The sequence below is a fragment of the Oncorhynchus nerka genome, linkage group LG17 (assembly GCF_034236695.1).
Source record: "Oncorhynchus nerka isolate Pitt River linkage group LG17, Oner_Uvic_2.0, whole genome shotgun sequence".
Classification (NCBI taxonomy): Eukaryota; Metazoa; Chordata; class Actinopteri; order Salmoniformes; family Salmonidae; genus Oncorhynchus; species Oncorhynchus nerka.
The window spans coordinates 22427615-22448337 of NC_088412.1; the positions used below are offsets into that span (position 1 = coordinate 22427615).

The 20723-nt window shown below is 45.0% G+C and overlaps 1 protein-coding gene across 1 annotated transcript in view; it reads right to left on the bottom strand.

Annotated features, from left to right (window-relative positions):
* Nucleotides 1–19416, bottom strand: part of LOC115144893 (leucine-rich repeat and immunoglobulin-like domain-containing nogo receptor-interacting protein 3) — a 47337-nt gene extending 27921 nt beyond the window's left edge. The window contains exon 1 of the mRNA XM_029686007.2: nucleotides 18860–19416. The gene's annotated coding sequence lies outside the window, so the exon portion shown is untranslated. The remainder of the gene's footprint in view (nucleotides 1–18859) is intronic.
* Nucleotides 19417–20723: the final 1307 nt, after the last annotated feature.

Below are 20723 nucleotides of genomic sequence, written 5' to 3' on the forward strand. Positions count from 1 at the left end.
TATACATTCCACCTCAGGATAAGAAAAAAAACTAGCTGGCACTTAACAAACTGAACAAGGCTATAAACAAGCAAGAAAACCTACATCCAGAGGTTGCTTTTCTGGTCGCCAGCAATTTTAGTTCCTTGTCACTAAGACATGTGATTTCCAACATCCATCAAAATGTCTCCGCCACTACGGTCGAAGAAGTCCTAGACCACTGTTATACTACCCACAAGCAAGCATACAAGGCCCCTCCTGTGTCGGCAAATCAGATCATGACTCTGTACTCCTGCTTCCTCTTTACATGCAGAAACTCAAACAGGAAGTACCTGTGACTCGCGCCATTGAGAAATGGTCACTAGAATCAGAGATTATGCTACAGGACTGCTTTGCTAGCGATGATTGGATATGTTAAAACACTCCGCCGATAACATTGACGAGCTATCCACCTCCATCACCGGGTTCATTAAAAAAATGTATCGACAACGTTGTCCCCACGGTGAGGGTTCGCTGCTTCCCCAATCAAAAACCTTGGATTAACACAGAGGTTGGTGCTAAACTAAAGAACAGGGCTACCGCACAGAGAGCTATCATAGACAACCCTGAGGCTACGGCCGCGGACAGGAATAAGTACAGAAGTCCCACTATGACCTCCGCAGAGTCATCAAACTAGCAAAATGACAATATAGGAATAAGGTCGAATCATACTACAAAGGCTCCGATGCCCGCCGCATGTGGCAGGGGCTACAGTTCATTTATGGATTACAAACGAGCTCAATGCATTTTATGCACACTTCAACAACAACATCGTGCTGGGGGTGAGGGCCGTCCCCGACCTAGTTGATTGGGCGATCTCGCTCGCCGAGGCAGACGTGAAAAAGGTATTTAATCAGATCAACACCCACAAGACCATAGGACCCGACGGTATTCCAGGGCGCGTTCTCAGAGCATGCACAGAGCAGCTGGCAGACATATTCACAGTAATTTTCAACATTTCCTTGTCCCAGTCTGTAATCCCCACATGTTTAAGATGACTACCATCCTTTCTGTCTTCATGACAAAATGACTACCGCCCTGTAGCACTCACTTCTGTAATCATGAAGTGCTTTGAGAGGCTGGTTATGGCACACATTAACTCCACCATCCCAGACACTCTAGACCCACCTAATTTGCATACCGCCCCAACATATCCATGGATGACGCAATCTCAATTGCTCTCCAGACTGTCCTCACCCACCTAGATAAGAGGAATACAGTACCTATGTAAGAATGCTGTTCATTAACTACTGTTCAGCATTCAACACCATTGTCCCGTCCAAGCTTAGGATGGGACAACTTCCCTCTGCAACTGGATCCTGGACTTCCTGATGGGCAGATCTCAGGTGGTGAGGGTAGGCAACTTCACCTCAGGCACGCTGACCCTCAACACAGAGGCCCCATAGGGGTGTGTGCTTAGTCCCCTCCTGTACTCCCTGTTCACACATGACTGTGTGGGCACGCACGCACAACTTAAACACCGTCATCAAGTTTGCTGACAACACGACAGTGTACCCCTATACATATCTACCTCCATCACTCTAGTATCCCTGTCACCTTACCCCTATACATATCTACCTCCATCACTCTAGTATCCCTGTCCCCTTACCCCTATACATATCTACCTCCATCATTCTAGTATCCCTGTCACCTTACCCCTATACATATCTACCTCCATCACTCTAGTATCCCTGTCCCCTTACCCCTATACATATCTACCTCCATCATTCTAGTATCCCTGTCACCTTACCCCTATACATATCTACCTCCATCACTCTAGTATCCCTGTCACCTTACCCCTATACATATCTACCTCCATCACTCTAGTATCCCTGTCTCCTTCCCCCTATACATATCTACCTCCATCACTCTAGTATCCCTGTCACCTTACCCCTATACATATCTACCTCCATCACTCTAGTATCCCTGTCACCTTACCCCTATACATATCTACCTCCATCACTCTAGTATCCCTGTCACCTTACCCCTATACATATCTACCTCCATCACTCTAGTATCCCTGTCACCTTACCCCTATACATATCTACCTCCATCACTCTAGTATCCCTGTCCCCTTACCCCTATACATATCTACCTCCATCACTCTAGTATCCCTGTCACCTTACCCCTATACATATCTACCTCCATCACTCTAGTATCCCTGTCCCCTTACCCCTATACATATCTACCTCCATCACTCTAGTATCCCTGTCACCTTACCCCTATACATATCTACCTCCATCACTCTAGTATCCCTGTCCCCTTACCCCTATACATATCTACCTCCATCACTCTAGTATCCCTGTCCCCTTACCCCTATACATATCTACCTCCATCATTCTAGTATCCCTGTCACCTTACCCCTATACATATCTACCTCCATCACTCTAGTATCCCTGTCCCCTTACCCCTATACATATCTACCTCCATCACTCTAGTATCCCTGTCCCCTTACCCTTATACATATCTACCTCCATCATTCTAGTATCCATGCACATTTTAAATATGGTATTGGAACTGACCCTGTATTATAGTACTTACTTACTTACTTATTGTGTTCTTATATATTTCTTATTTCTCGTGTGTTTTTCTTCTAGTATTCCATTGTTATTGATTATTACATTGTTGGATTTTGAGTTTGCAAAAAAGGCATTTCACTGTACTTGTGCATGTGACATTAAAATGTGAAACTTGCTGGAAGAGTGGAGGCAGCTCCTGGTTGCTCTCTGGTTTTGTGATGAAACATAAAGCTGTGGTTGAATTGATTCTTCCACTGTCTCTTCTTATTGTCTCTGCCTTTGGCACATACTGTCGCAAGGAATATGAACTAACAGGTTATAGAGCAAACAACGCAATTATCACAACACATGTTGTAATATGTCTGTTTTTTCTGGCTTGGTTTCCCCAGTGATTTTACCCAGACACCACTGCTGCGGAGGAGTGGATTCAAATGAAGTATCTGGGCCACGTCTACAGAGAAATTCATTTAACACCATTTGATACTGCCTCTTGTTACAGAGAAAAGGAGAAGAGAAAATAGAGGTGTGGAGAGACCGATTGACCATGAAGAGTAAACAGTGAACAATCCAGTGAAAATCAAAAGGAACATTTTCAACAAGGGGTAAGGAAAGAGACAAGCCTGCAGGATGACAGAGAGGAAGAGAGAAAGCAGTCTTTCCCGAAGAAAGAAATAATAAAAACAACTGAAGAAACAAAGAGAATAGGAGAGACAGGGTTTAAAGCTGGGGTGGGGGACGTCCGGCATCCGGGCCGTATACGGCCTACGAGAACGTTTGATCAGGTCCTTGAGCCAATTCATAAATATATCGTTTTTCCACAAAAATAAATTGAAAGATTCAGGTGCTCATCATCATCGAGCCCCTGTACCTCAGAAAAATGTCTACAGTAAAGAAAAGTAGATGCAGAGTGTTGCGTTTTCAAGACAAATGGACAAATTCATATTTTTTTGGTCGAAGTGAAAGGCAAACCTGTGTGCCTAATTTGTGGGGATGCACTTGCAGTAATGAAAAAGGCATATTTGGAGCGTCATTACAGCTGGAAACATGCTAAACTGAATGAGTTGCAAGGACAACTTCGTGTGGATGAAGTCATTGCTCTTCAGCAGGGTTTGGGTGCCCAACAAGCCGCCTTCACGAAAACACGTTTGGATGGGGGAAATGTTATGAGTGAGCTTATCGCAAAGAAACTAAAGCCTCATTCAGAAGGATAATTTGTAAAAGAGTGTCTCCTTGCCACTGCAGAGTTGCTAGCACCAGACAAAGTTCAATTGTTCCAAAGTGTCAGTTTGTCTCGAAGAATCGTCACGGAGCGGATAAACTGACATGGCACAAGATTTTGAAAAAACATTGACGGACTCCGTTTTTCTCTTTGGCATGTGATCAAACAACTGACATAACAAATACTGCCCAATTTGCCATTTTTGTGCGTGGGAATACCGCTGAGTTTTACACAAGGGAGGAATTGCTGTCTTTGGAAGCCATGCAGGGCACCACCAGAGGCGAGGACTTGTTTGAGATACTTGTCTCGGCCATGAGCAAATTTGAGTCACAGTTGGCTCGAAAAAGGGGTTAACAGCATTAGTGAAAAAATAAATGAGTTACCTCAGTCTTGATCCAAGTGATTTAATTGTATGCAACTGCATTATACATCAAGAAAGTCTATATGCACAGCCCCTGAAGCCGAACAACGTCATGGCAACTGTAGTGTCGATCATCAATTTTGTCAAAAGCAAAAGGCTGAACAACCACCAGTTTAAGGAGCTATTGATTGATCTTGAATCAGAGTATGGTGATGTGGTTTACCACTGTGAGGTACGATGGTTGAGCCGTGGAAACATGCTTTCACGGTTTTACGGACTGAAGGAGGAAGTAAAACAATTCATGGAGATGAAGGGGAAACCTGTCGCAGAACTGAGTGATGACAAGTGGTGTGATTTGGCCTTCATGGTGGACATAACCAAGTATCTGTCTGACTTGAAGCTTCACTGGCCGAACCAGCTTCTCAGCGATCTGCTATCAAACGTGAAATATTTCAAAGCGAAATTAAAGCTGTGGCAAGTCCAACTAGAAAGGGATAACACAGTGCATTTTCCTACTCTGCAAGGACAAGAGCCTGATATTACGTTGGAATATGCTGGTGAGTGTGGAAAGCTTGCGAATGCATTTTGTGAGCAGTATAAGGATGTGAAAAGTAAACAACTGGAGATGAACATATTTGCAACCCCGTTTAACGTCAAACCAGTGGATGTGCCGGATGGCCTACAACACACAGTCATTGAGCTGCAAAGCAATGACGAGCTCAAAGCCAGGTAGAACAACCTCCCTCTCCTTTGAGTTCTACAAAATGTACGTTAGTGCTGAGTATTTTCCTGTTCTGAGAAGACATGCACTTAAATGTGCACCTGTGTTCGGGACGACCTACTGCTGTGAGAAGTTCTTTTCCAAACTGATTCTTGCAAAGATTCGATTTCCCGCTCAAGACTGACTGATACAAACCTGGAAAACAAGCTGCGAGTAGCATCATCTTCACTGCCAGCTGACAGCATACGCTCGTCAAAGATAAGCAGTTTCAGCCATCGCATTAGAGGTGAGTTTGAACAAGTAATCATAATAACAACAACAACATTTACAATACTAATATTTATTTAAATAGGACTAGCACTTGTCTAAATACTCAAGGGCACAAGCAACATCATAAAAGTCATATTTAAACTATACAACCAATGTCAGTGATTAAAGTCACATTACAACATGAATAAAGCAGAAAATAGCACATTTTCATAACATGGCCCCCAAATTCATTTACAAGTATCCAAATGGCCCTTGATGGCAAAAAAGGTTCCCCACCCCTGGTTTAAAGGAAGTTGAGGGATTATACAACGTGATAGAACCAGGGAAGGAGAGAGTGGAAGAAATGGATTTGTCTAAATTGAAGCGCGGCAGAGAGTGCAGACGTGTGTGACTGGATGGGTATTTGACAGGTGATCTCTCCTGTCTCTCTGGTGTAAATCTCAGCTCGAGAGAAATCCTACCCCACTGTGCAGTGGCCATACTAAAGTCTGCCTAATGCTCCATGGAGAGGTAACACTGAGCCGTGGTAAATAACAGAGGTTCTGAGTTCTCCCAGATGAAAGCTTAGGAGGACTCAGCTGCTCTCTCTCTCTCTCTCTCTCTCTCTCTCTCTCTCTCTCTCTCTCTTAGTATGTGATTCATACCCTAGCACCTTGGTCCTGCCTCCCAACAGGAACAGGAATAGTACTATGTGACGTGTATCATATGTTTTTACAATCATATATCATTTTAATCTGCAACATACAGTAGATCATATATTATTGAGTATTTGCCTTATAGAAAATGCCAGAAAAAGGCCAACAATTGAGTCTCAAATAACAATGGTGACAGTCTGTAGCATATCTAGCGTTATGATAATCAACTAAATGCTATGCTCACAGCAGAGTAAAATGAAAACTGTCTATTGAAATCACACTAAACCAGTCTAAGCATGTCATTTCACTGACCCTGGATTGGGGCAGCTGCTAACAGAGATCCCATATTCACTTCATAGCCTCCCACAGGCTTGGCTAGGCAGCATGCCATGGTCCACTCTGTACCATGAGATCTCTGGGTAATTGGGTGCTGCACATCAAATGCAGATCTCTTCTGACATCACACAGGAACTCACTGGGGCACGGATAAAACAGTATGCTGTATAAAAGCACACAGGCAGTTAGTGTCAACAAACAGCACAGCCAAGCACACAAACAAACAAACAGCAAACTCCCTGCCATCACACAGATAATAGGTCCCTTAGACAATGTTTATCCCGACTCATCCACCAATCAGCCTTCACCACATTTGGAAGAAAGGTAGCTCTTCATCCGAAGGACAAGAGATCAACTGATCTGAGATGAGAGTGAGAAAAAGAGCGAACGAGAGAGGGGGGGATTGGAGAGGATGATGGGATAGGTTCTGACAGTTTACTGCCATACAACCGACCAATCTATGAATCTGTGATGGTTGTGTATTTCTAAGAAAGCTGAATAATTCATTTCAACCAATGACATGCTGGAGTGGAGAGAGGCACTTGTGCATGATAAATTCATAGCATATCCCAGTGGTCCAAAGGCACTCTGTCCTCTTAACCTTAAGAGTGTGGCAACCCAGTACACACAGACGAGAGTACACCTGTCAAACAGAGAGAACAGTGAACGCCATCCAAGAAAAAAACACACACAACGCATACCCAACGTGCCTCAGCCCTGTTTGAAAAGGCTCACACAAACACACACACACACACACACACACACACACACACACACACACACACACACACACACACACACACACACACACACACACACACACACACTCAAGAACCAAAGTATTCTCCTCACTCTACTCTACTGTATAAGCAGCCAGTGAAGTCAAATTCTCTCATGTGTGTTGGCAAACATAAATATGCAGTGTGTGCACTGTTGGTGCCGAACAATATTTTAGATCACATTTTTTTAAATGAATGATCTTGTCACACCTGTCCTTGTGCTGTCTCCACCCCCCTCCAGGTGTCGCCCATCTTCCCCATTATCCCCTGTGTATTTATACCTGTGTTTTCTGTCTGTCTGTGCCAGTTCGTCTTGTTTGCCAAGTCAACCAATGTTTTTCTCGTAGCGCCTGTTTTTTCCCAGTCTCTCTTTTTCTCGTCATTCCTGGTTCTGACCCTTGCCTGTCCTAAATGTGAGCCCGCCTGCATGACCACTCTGCCTGCCCCTGACCTCGAGCCTGCCTGCCGCCCCGCTATGAACTCCTGCCTGTCCCCGACCCGCCTTTTGCCTACCCTTGGATTCTAATAAATATCAGAGCTCAAACCATCTGCCTCCTGTATCTGCATCTGGGTCTCACCTTGTGTCGTTATAGTACGAACTGGCCATGACTGATCAAGCAGACTTGGACCAGCTCCCTCACGCTGTCTCCCTGCAGGGAGCTACCATTAAGAGACAGGAGAAGCTACTTCCGAACCTGATGGAGGTGTTCCGATCTCTGGCGGAACATCACGACCAGGGGTTCAAGGCATTAACAGAGCAATTCCGTGAATTAGCTCACAAGCAGCATGCCACATCTGAGACCTCCCAGCCACTCTGTAACTTCCCTACTAGTGGTGGGTTTGTTCAGCCTACCCCGGCTCCCCGAGGACCCCTTTTACCTCCTTCGGAGCGATATGCTGGCTTCGGATCGATCGAAGATAGCTTATCTACTTACGCTAAAGTTCAGAAGGGCACTCTACTGGGCGACGGCTGTTTGGGAGCAACAATCCACCATTTGCCATAACCTGAAAGATTTCATTGTTGAGGTGAGGAAGATATTCGATTCACCGGTGCCCGGGAGAGAGGCGGCTCGAAAACTACTGAAGGTACACCAGAAATCCCGTAGTGTGACATACTACGCGGTAGAGTTTCGCACATTGGTCGCCAAGAGTGCCTGGAATCCGGAGGCTCTGTTTGATACCTTCCTTCATGGACTGTCGGAGGAAATAAAAGATGAGCTCGCAGCGCAGGAGTTACCGTTGAACCTCGATTCCCTCATCGCCCTTACGATTAGGATTGATGGGGGTCTACGAGAACGCCGGAGTGAGTGGAGGTTGAGTCTCGGGAACATTCGTTCATCCGCTGCTGCTTGCTCACCTCTGAAGGAATCCGGAGGTCCCCGAAGTGTGCACTTCTGAGAAGAACCGAAGCCACCCAAGTTCCCTCGAGAATCATTGAGACTGTGCAACTGGGCAGAGCTGGATTATCGCCTGTTTTCGGATGAGAGTTTTATGGACGCTACCCTAGTTTCTGAGTTAGGTATCCCCACTCAACTCCTCTCTGTTCCCATGGACACTAGGGCACTGGACGGCCACTCTATTGGAAGAGTTACCCACAGCACTGTTCCTGTTAATCTGCGGGATTTAGGAAATCACAGTGAGGCTATACAGCTTCTCCTCATTGATTTCCCCCATGTTCCTGTTGTTTTGGGATTTTTCTTGGCTCTAAAACCACAACCCCGTTACTGACTGGACCACGAGTTCAACCCTGGGTTGGAGTCCGTTCTGTCATTCCCATTGTCTCAAAGCGGCGTAGCCTTCCCCGAGACGTCCTCCTCAGTGCTTAAGTAAAGCCTCGGATTTCTCTGCCATTCCCGCAGAGTACCATAACCTCCTGGAGGTCTTCAGCAGGGCTCGGGGCAACTTCTCTTTCCCCGCATCGTCCCTACGATTCTGCCATCGACCTTCTCCCAGGCACCACACCGCTCCGTGGTCGGCTATATTCCCTATCTGGCCCGGAGACCAAGGTCATGGAGGAGTACATTGAGGAATCTCTGGCTGCTGGAGGCATCCGACCGTCTGCATCTCCTGCCGGCGCAGGGTTTTTCTTTGTGGAAAAGAAGGACAAGACCCTGCGTCCGTGCGTTGACTACCGGGGTCTTAATGACATAACGATCAAGGATTGTTACCCCAAACCACTCCTCTCCTCAGCTTTCGAACCTCTCCAGGGAGCTACCATCTTCTCCAAGCTGGACCTTCGGAATGACTAGCACCTGGTTCAGATACGTGAAGAAGATGAGTGGAAGACAGCCTTCAACACTGCCAGTGGACATTACGAGTACCTGGTCATGCCGTTTGGACTCACCAACGCCCACTGTGTCTTCCAGGCCCTGGTAAACTACAGTGCCTTGCGAAAGTATTCGGCCCCCTTGAACTTTGCGACCTTTTGCCACATTTCAGGCTTCAAACATAAAGATATAAAACTGTGTTTTTTTGTGAAGAATCAACAACAAGTGGGACACAATCATGTAGTGGAACGACATTTATTGGATATTTCAAACTTTTTTAACAAATCAAAAACTGAAAAATTGGGCGTGCAAAATTATTCAGCCCCCTTAAGTTAATACTTTGTAGCGCCACCTTTTGCTGCGATTACAGCTGTAAGTCGCTTGGGGTATGTCTCTATCAGTTTTGCACATCGAGAGACTGACATTTTTTCCCATTCCTCCTTGCAAAACAGCTCGAGCTCAGTGAGGTTGGATGGAGAGCATTTGTGAACAGCAGTTTTCAGTTCTTTCCACAGATTCTCGATTGGATTCAGGTCTGGACTTTGACTTGGCCATTCTAACACCTGGATATGTTTATTTTTGAACCATTCCATTGTAGATTTTGCTTTATGTTTTGGATCATTGTCTTGTTGGAAGACAAATGTCCGTCCCAGTCTCAGGTCTTTTGCAGACTCCATCAGGTTTTCTTCCAGAATGGTCCTGTATTTGGCTCCATCCATCTTCCCATCAATTTTAACCATCTTCCCTGTCCCTGCTGAAGAAAAGCAGGCCCAAACCATGATGCTGCCACCACCATGTTTGACAGTGGGGATGGTGTGTTCAGGGTGATGAGCTGTGTTGCTTTTACGCCAAACATAACGTTTTGCATTGTTGCCAAAAAGTTCAATTTTGGTTTCATCTGACCAGAGCACCTTCTTCCACATGTTTGGTGTGTCTCCCAGGTGGCTTGTGGCAAACTTTAAACAACACTTTTTATGGATATCTTTAAGAAATGGCTTTCTTCTTGCCACTCTTCCATAAAGGCCAGATTTGTGCAATATACGACTGATTGTTGTCCTATGGACAGAGTGTCCCACCTCAGCTGTAGATCTCTGCAGTTCATCCAGAGTGATCATGGGCCTCTTGGCTGCATCTCTGATCAGTCCTCTCCTTGTATGAGCTGAAAGTTTAGAGGGTCTTGGTAGATTTGCAGTGGTCTGATACTCCTTCCATTTCAATATTATCGCTTGCACAGTGCTCCTTGGGATGTTTAAAGCTTGGGAAATCCGGCTTTAAACTTCTTCACAACAGTATCTCGGACCTGCCTGGTGTGTTCCTTGTTCTTCATGATGCTCTCTGCGCTTTTAACGGACCTCTGAGACTATCACAGTGCAGGTGCATTTATACGGAGACTTGATTACACACAGGTGGATTGTATTTATCATCATTAGTCATTTAGGTCAACATTGGATCATTCAGAGATCCTCACTGAACTTCTGGAGAGAGTTTGCTGCACTGAAAGTAAAGGGGCTGAATAATTTTGCACGCCCAATTTTTCAGTTTTTGATTTGTTAAAAAAGTTTGAAATATCCAATAAATGTCGTTCCACTTCATGATTGTGTCCCACTTGTTGTTGTTTCTTCACAAAAAAATACAGTTTTAAATCTTTATGTTTGAAGCCTGAAATGTGGCAAAAGGTCGCAAAGTTCAAGGGGGCCGAATACTTTCGCAAGGCACTGTATGTGCTCCGGGACATGTTAAATCGTTTCTGCCCAAGAACACATTCTCCTTGTTCGACAAGTCCTTCAGCGCCTCCTGGAGAACCAGTTATTTGTGAAAGTGGAGAAGTGCGAGTTCCACCGTTCTACACTCTCCTTTCTGGGATAATGTTTTAAAATTAAATATAACCTTAATTTTGCTGAAGAGTACAGTCGTGGCTAAAAGTTTTGAGAATGATACAAGTATTAATTTCCACAAAGTTTGCTGCTTCAGTGTCTTTAGATATTTTTTGTCAGATGTTACTATTGAACACTGAAGAATAATTACAAGCATTTCATAAGTGTCAAGGGCTTTTATTGACAATTACATGAAGTTGATGCAAAGAGTCAATATTTCCAGTGTTGACCCTTCTTTTCCAAGACCTCTGCAATCCGCCCTGGCATGCTGTCAATTAACTTCTGGCCCACATCCTGACTAATGGCAGTCCATTCTTGCATAATCAATGCTTGGAGTTTGTCAGAATTTGTGGGGTTTTGTTTGTCCACCCGCCTCTTGAGGATTGACCACAAGTTCTCAATGGGATTAAGGTCTGGGGAGTTTCCAGGCCATGGATCCAAAATATTGATGTTTTGTTCCCCGAGCCACTTAGTTATCACTTTTGCCTTATGGCAAGGTGCTCCATCATGCTGAAAAAGGCATTGTTTGTAACCAAACTCTTCCTGGATGGTTGGGAGAAGTTGCTCTTGGAGGATGTGTTAGTACCATTCTTTATTCATGGCTGTGTTCAAAGGCAAAATTGTGAGTGAGCCCACTCCCTTGGCTGGGAAGCAACCCCACAAATGAATGGTCTCAGGATGCTTTACTGTTTGCATGACACAGGACTGATGGTAGCGCTCACCTTGTCTTCTCCGGACAAGCTTCTTTTCCGGATGCCAAACAATCGGAAAGGGGATTCATCAGAGAAAATGACTTTACCCCAGTCTTCAGCAGTCCGATCCCTGTACCTTTTGCAGAATATCAGTCTGTCCCTGAAGTTTTTCCTGGAGAGAAGCAGCATTTTTGCTGCCCTTCTTGACACCAGGCCATCCTCCAAAGGTCTTTGCATCACTATTTGTGCAGATGCACTTACACCTGCCTGCTGCCATTCCTGAGCAAGCTCTGTACTGGTGGTGCCCCGATCCCGCAGCAGAGTCAACTTTAGGAGACGGTCCTGACGCTTGCTGGACCTCCTTGGGCGCCCTGAAGCCTTCTTCACAGCATTTGAACCGCTCTCCTTGAAGTTCTTAATGATCCGATAAATGGTTGATTTAGGTGCAATCTTACTGGCAGCAATATCCTTGCCTGTGAAGCCCTTTTTGTGCAAAGCAATGATGACGGCACGCGTTTCCTTGCAGGTAAACATGGTTGACAGAGGAAATGCAATGATTCCAAGCACCACCCTCCTTTTGAAGCTTCCAGTCTGTTTTTCGAACTCAATCAGCATAACAGAGTGATCTCCAGCCTTGTCCTCGTCAACACTCACACCTGTGTTAACGAGAGAATCACTGACATGATGTCAGCTGGTCCTTTTGTGGCAGGGCTGAAATGCAGTGGAAATGTTTTTGGGGGATTCAGTTAATTTGCGCGGCAAAGAGGGACTTTGCAATTAATTGCAATTCATCTGATCACTCTTCATAACATTCTGGAGTATATGCAAATTGCCATCAGACAAACTGAGGCAGAAGACTTTGTGAAAATGTATATTTGGGTCATTCTCAAAACTTTTGGCCACGACTGTAGCTGCTTGGCAGCAGCTAATGGGGATCCATAATAAATACAAATAAAAAAGCCTAGGAAATGAAAAAGCCTAGGTACAGTATTTCTGATCAAACAGCTCCACTCTCTCCACTCACTCTCTCTGAACTAAATTCATGTTCCCTGAGGATGAGGCAGCCTGTTTAGAAGGTTCTCACCATCCAACTGTCATCAAAATGCTTAGAAGGTTCTCACCATCCAAATGTCACCAAAATGTACAGACAGACACAAAGGACCACATTTGATTTCTTCTTTCAAAACATCCAGAAAGAATTGGAATTGGAGAATGGAATAGGTCCCTTCCCCCTGCTCGTAGGCAGCCTTATAAAATGACACAGATACAGATAGAGTAGTAAAAAACATGACCCTAAAAATACACTCCAACTCTTGGGACACTTAGGGAGACGAGGAGGCTGCCTTCCATCTCTCCTTCTGCCTTCCGCCCCACACATATAAATTAACCCGGCATAATGAAGGAAATAACTGGGTTCAGTTCCCATCATTAGCTGTCCTCACTACCACACTCTGCCATAACACTTATATAAAATATAAATGTACCCGACATCCTGCTGCTATATAGCTGTGCCTGCTCTGCTCTCCTGCTGCTGTGGTATCTGCTGCCTCCTCTGGAGACGATTTGAGGAACTGACTCATTATTATTTAACACAGAGGAAAGATGGCATGCTTCTGAACTGATACCATGATCTCCTGCTTTAGATGATAGATAGGAGTCATGCATTGGACAGAGAGGCTGATTGAGGAGAATGCTGGTGGATGGCTGAGCTCCAGCACAATCTGACTGATCATCCATCTTCCTTTCATCATCACACTCACTCAGCTCCCCTGCTGAAGGTTGCCGGTCCCAAGCTCAGTCAGCTCAGTCTAATACCCTGTAAACTATTAACTAACATGCGCAAAATGCTTCATAAGAAAAGTGATTAATCAGACCAGCAATCGGTTTAAGTCTGGTCACACCAGACAAAAGGGTTCTATTATAACTTCTCGCCAGGATCGGGCTGTGTGTGGGAACATTTAAGCAATAAAATAGCTATTTTGGACAAACACAAATCTATCAAATTAAGGCCACCTGCAGCTGACAAGTGGTGGGCAGATCATGGGTAGGGTAATCAGATACCCTGTGCCCTCACATCATTCAGATTATGGCACAATGGTACAATCAGCGTGTGGCTTGTTTGATGACTAGACCATTCATTTTGTACAGTGCCTTGCGAAAGTATTCGGCCCCCTTGAACTTTGCGACCTTTTGCCACATTTCAGGCTTCAAACATAAAGATATAAAACTGTATTTTTTTGTGAAGAATCAACAACAAGTGGGACACAATCATGAAGTGGAACGACATTTATTGGATATTTCAAACATTTTTAACATATCAAAAACTGAAAAATTGGGCGTGCAAAATTATTCAGCCCCTTTACTTTCAGTGCAGCAAACTCTCTCCAGAAGTTCAGTGAGGATCTCTGAATGATCCAATGTTGACCTAAATGACTAATGATGATAAATACAATCCACCTGTGTGTAATCAAGTCTCCGTATAAATGCACCTGCACTGTGATAGTCTCAGAGGTCCGTTAAAAGCGCAGAGAGCATCATGAAGAACAAGGAACACACCAGGCAGGTCCGAGATACTGTTGTGAAGAAGTTTAAAGATGGATTTGGATACAAAAAGATTTCCCAAGCTTTAAACATCCCAAGGAGCACTGTGCAAGCGATAATATTGAAATGGAAGGAGTATCAGACCACTGCAAATCTACCAAGACCTGCCCGTCCCTCTAAACTTTCAGCTCATACAAGGAGAAGACTGATCAGAGATGCAGCCAAGAGGCCCATGATTACTCTGGATGAACTGCAGAGATCTACAGCTGAGGTGGGACACTCTGTCCATAGGACAACAATCAGTCGTATATTGCACAAATCTGGCCTTTATGGAAGAGTGGCAAGAAGAAAGCCATTTCTTAAAGATATCCATAAAAAGTGTTGTTTAAAGTTTGCCACAAACCACCTGGGAGACACACCAAACATGTGGAAGAAGGTGCTCTGGTCAGATGAAACCAAAATGGAACTTTTTGGCAACAATGCAAAACGTTATGTTTGGCGTAAAAGCAACACAGCTCATCACCCTGAACACACCATCCCCACTGTCAAACATGGTGGTGGCAGCATCATGGTTTGGGCCTGCTTTTCTTCAGCAGGGACAGGGAAGATGGTTAAAATTGATGGGAAGATGGATGGAGCCAAATACAGGACCATTCTGGAAGAAAACCTGATGGAGTCTGCAAAAGACCTGAGACTGGGACGGACATTTGTCTTCCAACAAGACAATGATCCAAAACATAAAGCAAAATCTACAATGGAATGGTTCAAAAATAAACATATCCAGGTGTTAGAATGGCCAAGTCAAAGTCCAGACCTGAATCCAATCGAGAATCTGTGGAAAGAACTGAAAACTGCTGTTCACAAATGCTCTCCATCCAACCTCACTGAGCTCGAGCTGTTTTGCAAGGAGGAATGGGAAAAAATGTCAGTCTCTCGATGTGCAAAACTGATAGAGACATACCCCAAGCGACTTACAGCTGTAATCGCAGCAAAAGGTGGCGCTACAAAGTATTAACTTAAGGGGGCTGAATAATTTTGCACGCCCAATTTTTCAGTTTTTGATTTGTTAAAAAAGTTTGAAATATCCAATAAATGTCGTTCCACTTCATGATTGTGTCCCACTTGTTGTTGATTCTTCACAAAAAAATACAGTTTTATATCTTTATGTTTGAAGCCTGAAATGTGGCAAAAGGTCGCAAAGTTCAAGGGGCGAATACTTTCGCAAGGCACTGTAATTAAAGAGCGGGCCCAAGCAACAGGCCCACTGAGAGACAAAGAGGAACCTGAGCCATTGTCCTCCAAAGGCCACATTAAACAGGTGTTCTAATACAGGAATGCCAGAGGGGCTATGGCCTACGATGAGTGATATAGCTACTGTAGCATGGAGCCTGTATAACTCACCCTGCTGCCCCATAACCCACTCATGTACATCCATACTGGAGAGAGATCTGTTTTATGACCAGCAAGTCACACTATTTCAAGTCGAGCTGCCAGGCAAAGAAAATACATCAAATGAAATGAACTCACAGCCCCTGACCACCTCCTCCGGCTCTCCACTGCCCACTAGGTGATTTACCGGCTCTGCGGCCACGCTCAGTTACACTTACAGGTTCATGTTTTTAACTGTCAGTCTCTCACACTTCCATGCCTCTATCTTCTGCCATTTTGTAAACCTTCTGAAAACAACAGGATTAGGTCTTTGTTTTTAAAGGCTGTGTTTGGGTAAGGAACAAAGTTTATGGTTGACCAATAATTGACATCCCTGAAATGTGATGAGAAACCAACCATTAACAAATTACTTATCAGCGATTAACAGATTCCAGGCTGTAGCAGATTAATTACATTGACCATGGAACAGAAATAGCCTATATATATGATAACCAGCTACAGTGAACCAGCTAAAGCATACAAACCGCTACAAATCAGTCCTAGCTCTCTCTTTTAGCCCTCTTGTAAAGACATGACTAGTTCATTCCACTCTCTTTCATGCCAAGACCAGAAAGACATCAAAACGCTGCCCCCAAGGAATACAAATCCCTGTCTCACTCTCTCCTCTGTTCGGACCTGCTATTGTAGTATCTGCGTTGGCAGATGCTCTGGGTGCTACAAAGGGGTCACCGGCAAACTCATTAGCTCAGATGCCAAATGAACCGGCCATGTTGTTACAAGGGTTCCGCTCAAAGCGGGAACAGAGGAAATGCATTACGGTGGGAGGAGGTGGAATGACCGGTGGATAGGTGTGGTATGATGATGGGATTGTGGTGGTGGGACAAAACTGAGGAATGTTGCCTGCGAACACAAGCAGGGCTCCTTCTGTAATCTCCTTTATTGGCTTTAGTCACCAGCTGGTGGACATCCAAAGACATCATAGTACAATACTGAATCGAGTTACATAATGGTGCTAATTCCAATCAGTACATCTCTGTTGTACGTATTACACCTTCATAACAAGGCAATGTAGTAAATGACAATCTGACACGTAAAACTGTAACAGAGGTTGACAATATTGGGCTCCCGAGTGGCGCAGGGGTCTAAGGCACTGCATCTCAGTGCTAGAGGTGTCACTACAGACCCTGGTTCGATTCCATCACAACCAGCCGTGATTGGGAGTCCCATAAGGTGGCACACGATTGGCCCAGCGTCGTCTGTGTTAGGGTTTGGCTGGTGTAGGCCTTCATTGTAAATAAGAATTTGTTCTTAACTGACTTGCCTAGTTAAATAAAGGTAAAATTAAAATGTTGAAAGGAGCCTATCTGTTCAATGACCTCTATGAGCTGTGAACCATGTTTGATGTTCTTAAGGTATGATTGATGTTGCCGACTCACAGTGCTGCAGTTGGTTCAGGACAGGTCATTCTGAATATTCATTATGCAGCTGAAGAGGTGAGAGAGTGGGAAGTCAACTAAAGCGGAATGCCATTATTTCAAGAGCGAACAGGATATTTTCTCTATTGCCACTTACATGCTACTAGTAGCCTTCAGGCGTTTGACAGCACACAGGGGCAGTGTTCTGCTGTCCTCCACCACTTTTCCACTCCCCCATTCTCTTCTGCCCACTGTGACAGTAGTGGTGCTCTAAGTTTGCTTACAGGGGATGCATGGCTGTTTTACTGGCCTCAAAGCCATGCTGGGAAACAATGAGGCTCGACTCTGCCAGTGCTGAGGAGATGTAATGTCACATTTGAGCACAGTGGACAGCTTTATATGCAACAGCAGGAGATGGCAGAGATCCGTAGGCGTAATGGATACATTGCACTCGGAGGCACCGTGGGTGCCATAACAATTCATTAGGCCATTTCATTATGGATGGGCAGGGTTATCCTGTGGCTAGGTGCTGTTAAACGCAATTGACTGAGGGTTATAAGTGCAATTGCTACCGGTGCTCTCCTGTCTCTGATTAACCAATATCCCATCCAATATCCCATAACAGACAAAGTATCATCTTGTCTCATTGCATCTTATCTCATCTATCACATAAAAATCCATCAGGAAAACCAATAAAAACTGGCATCAGAAATAAGTCCAGGCATACAGGCAGGCAGATTGGATAGGAGAACTAGACTGTTTCACCAGCAGCTATTGTTCCTGTTGTCTGACTGTCTGTCTGACTGTCTGTCTGAATGTCTGTCTGACTGACTGCATGTCTGTTTGACTGCATGTCTCTCTGTCTGTCTGTCTGACTGCATGTCTGTCTGTCTGACTGCATGTCTGTCTGTCTGTCTGTCTGTCTGTCTGTCTGTCTGTCTGTCTGTCTGTCTGTCTGTCTGTCTGTCTGTCTGTCTGTCTGTCTGTCTGTCTGTCTGTCTGTCTGTCTGTCTGTCTGTCTGTCTGTCTGCATGACTGTCTGTCTCTCTGTCTGTCTGTCTGTCTGACTGCATGTCTGTCTGTCTGACTGCATGTCTGTCTGTCTGTCTGTCTGACTACATGTCTGTCTGTCTGACTAGGGCGGTTGGAAGCCCTAGAGCTCCAGAGTCAGTCATTCAGTCAGTCCCACTAAGCCAGTCAGTCTGACTGTGGCAGGACAGGGAGTCAGTCCAACAACACATCCCCCTCACAGTGAGACGCCTGCGGGGTCGATCCCGGGTGCAGCCTCCTCTCTGTCCTGGTAATCAAGCTCTAATTGTGTGAGGATGAGCAAAGACACGGGCAGAACGTGGTGGTACAGAGGAAGCAAATACAGAAGACACGTTTTAGGGACAGAGAGAAAATACCCACCCAAAGTGATAACAACATCAGATGTCTGTCTAGCTCCTTGGAAAACAATCTGCTATGACTGCACAAACCCACTTTGACCTGAGGCTGATGGAGAAACAACACACAGAGCCTCTGGAAGTGATAACAGAAGGGTTGGGAATGGGATGACACTGATGTGATAGGAAACCGCACAAAAATCCACAAGGCAGGGAGACAAGAGGATGACTATACAGTATCCATTCACTTAGCTTCAATCTAATATGTGGTGTTACATCCTAATGAATTAATGCTATTACACCTTCAGGTGATTACAGGTGGATGTCAGTGACAGGGAGTCCTGTCCCAAGTGCTATGGGGATCCCATGTGTTCAATGTCTGTGCTGGGTGCATGCCTGTGTGAATGTGTGGCTTTTGCATAGTAGAAGTTGTCTTACCCAGATCTTGACCGGTGGTCCATCCACGTTCGCAAGCCTGGTCCTCACTCGGCGTGTGTGTGTTGCCTGTGCGTCTCTGGTTCTGCGGTCCGTCTGTCCAGAGAGTGTGTGTGTGTTGGACTGTGATGTTGCTCAACCAGCTTCCTATGATAATACTCACTGAGCCTCCAGCTTTTGACAGCAGCAACTGAGCCTGACTGCAATTGCTTCGCTCCCCCTCTCGCTCCCCCTCGCTCCCGCTATCTATAGTGCATCAACCTCTTCCCTCTGCCTCTGCAGATGAAAAGGCAACTGAAGTCTCTTTCCCCCTCTCTCTCTCTTCTTTGTGTTCCAGAGTCAGCTTCTGGTTCCCATTGGACACAGGGCTTTGTGTCTCTGCCACTGTGACAGCCTGAGCTGGTGATGGTGTGCTCTTTCACTACAGGGGCATGTGAGTGTATGTGTGTGCGCATGTGTGTGTGAGGGAGAGAGACAGCCCTGCTGCTGCTGTTCAGTGGAGCACATCTGTGCTGTTGCTGCCTCTCCACTACTCCGGCTGTTCAGCTTCACAACTCACTCTGCTAGCCAACTAACGGCTTAGGGATCATCTCAAAAGTCTGGAAAACAGGAAAAACATAGACAAAAGGTTTAGCTCATCCACAAAGGGCCAGATGGCAATGGAATGATGGAAGATAGAGAGGTTCAATACATTGCATTTGAGATTGCTTGAACATGGAAATATACTTTTCGCTTGATATTATTAATATATTTCTAAACTTCTTCTGACCAGACAGTAAAAAAGCACATTTACTTTCTCCCTCTGCATAACCCCAGACAAGCAACATAGGAGTCACATTTTATGCCCCCTGGGAGCTCAGAAGCTGAGAATGAGGAGATAACTTTACCTCCAGGCTGTTCAAACCGATATTTTATACTTCAGCCATGGTGTTAAATAACAGAGTAAATCGGAGTCCAAGGCAGTGCAAGAGTGTCATATTCAGGTGAACGCATAGACTGTACCTTATTTCACCCCTTATTGTCCCTTTATTGTCCCTAAGAGACAACACTTCAGGTGCACTAATGCAGAATCTCTATGCAAAGCTAAGAAAATGCGAACACGGTTCTAATTATGTAAGGAACCACCCAGTAATGATCATATGGAAGGGGTGATCATTATTTCTCTGTTTCTGTACTAGCACGATTCCTACTCACTGGCAGAAAACGTCATTCCAAAAATGTATGTTCATAATCATATTACAGCCTACATGATAATTCTGCTGTTTTGTCTGAGGGTTTACATTGATCTCTTAAAGCAGGGGTTGGCAACAGGCGCATGAGGGAGTTATTTATAAAAAATAATCATTTACACCAATCTCGACAAATAATTTCTGCATAGACCTAGCTTTGTGCACAGGAGCATTGTCATGCTGAAACGGGAAAGGGCTTTCCCCAAACTGTTGCCACAAAGTTGGAAGCACAGAATCGTCTAGAATGTCATTTTATGCTCTGGCGTCAAGATTTACCATCACTGGAACTAAGGGGCCTAGCTCGAACCATGAAAAACAGCCCCAGGCCATTATTCCTCCTCCACCAAACTTTACAGTTGGCACTATGCTTTGGGGCATGTAGCGTTCTCCTGGCATCCACTAAACCCAGATTGATCCGTCAGACTGCCAGATGGTGAAACGTGATTCATCACTTCAGATAATTTGTTTCCACTGCTCCAGAGTCCAATGGCGGCAAGCTTTACACCACTCCAGCCGATGCTTGGCATTGTGCGTGGTGATCTTAGGCTTGTGTGCGGCTGCTCGGCCATGGATCCCCATTTCATGAAGCTCCCGAAGAACAGTTCTTGTGCTGACATTGCTTCCAGAGGCAGTTTGGA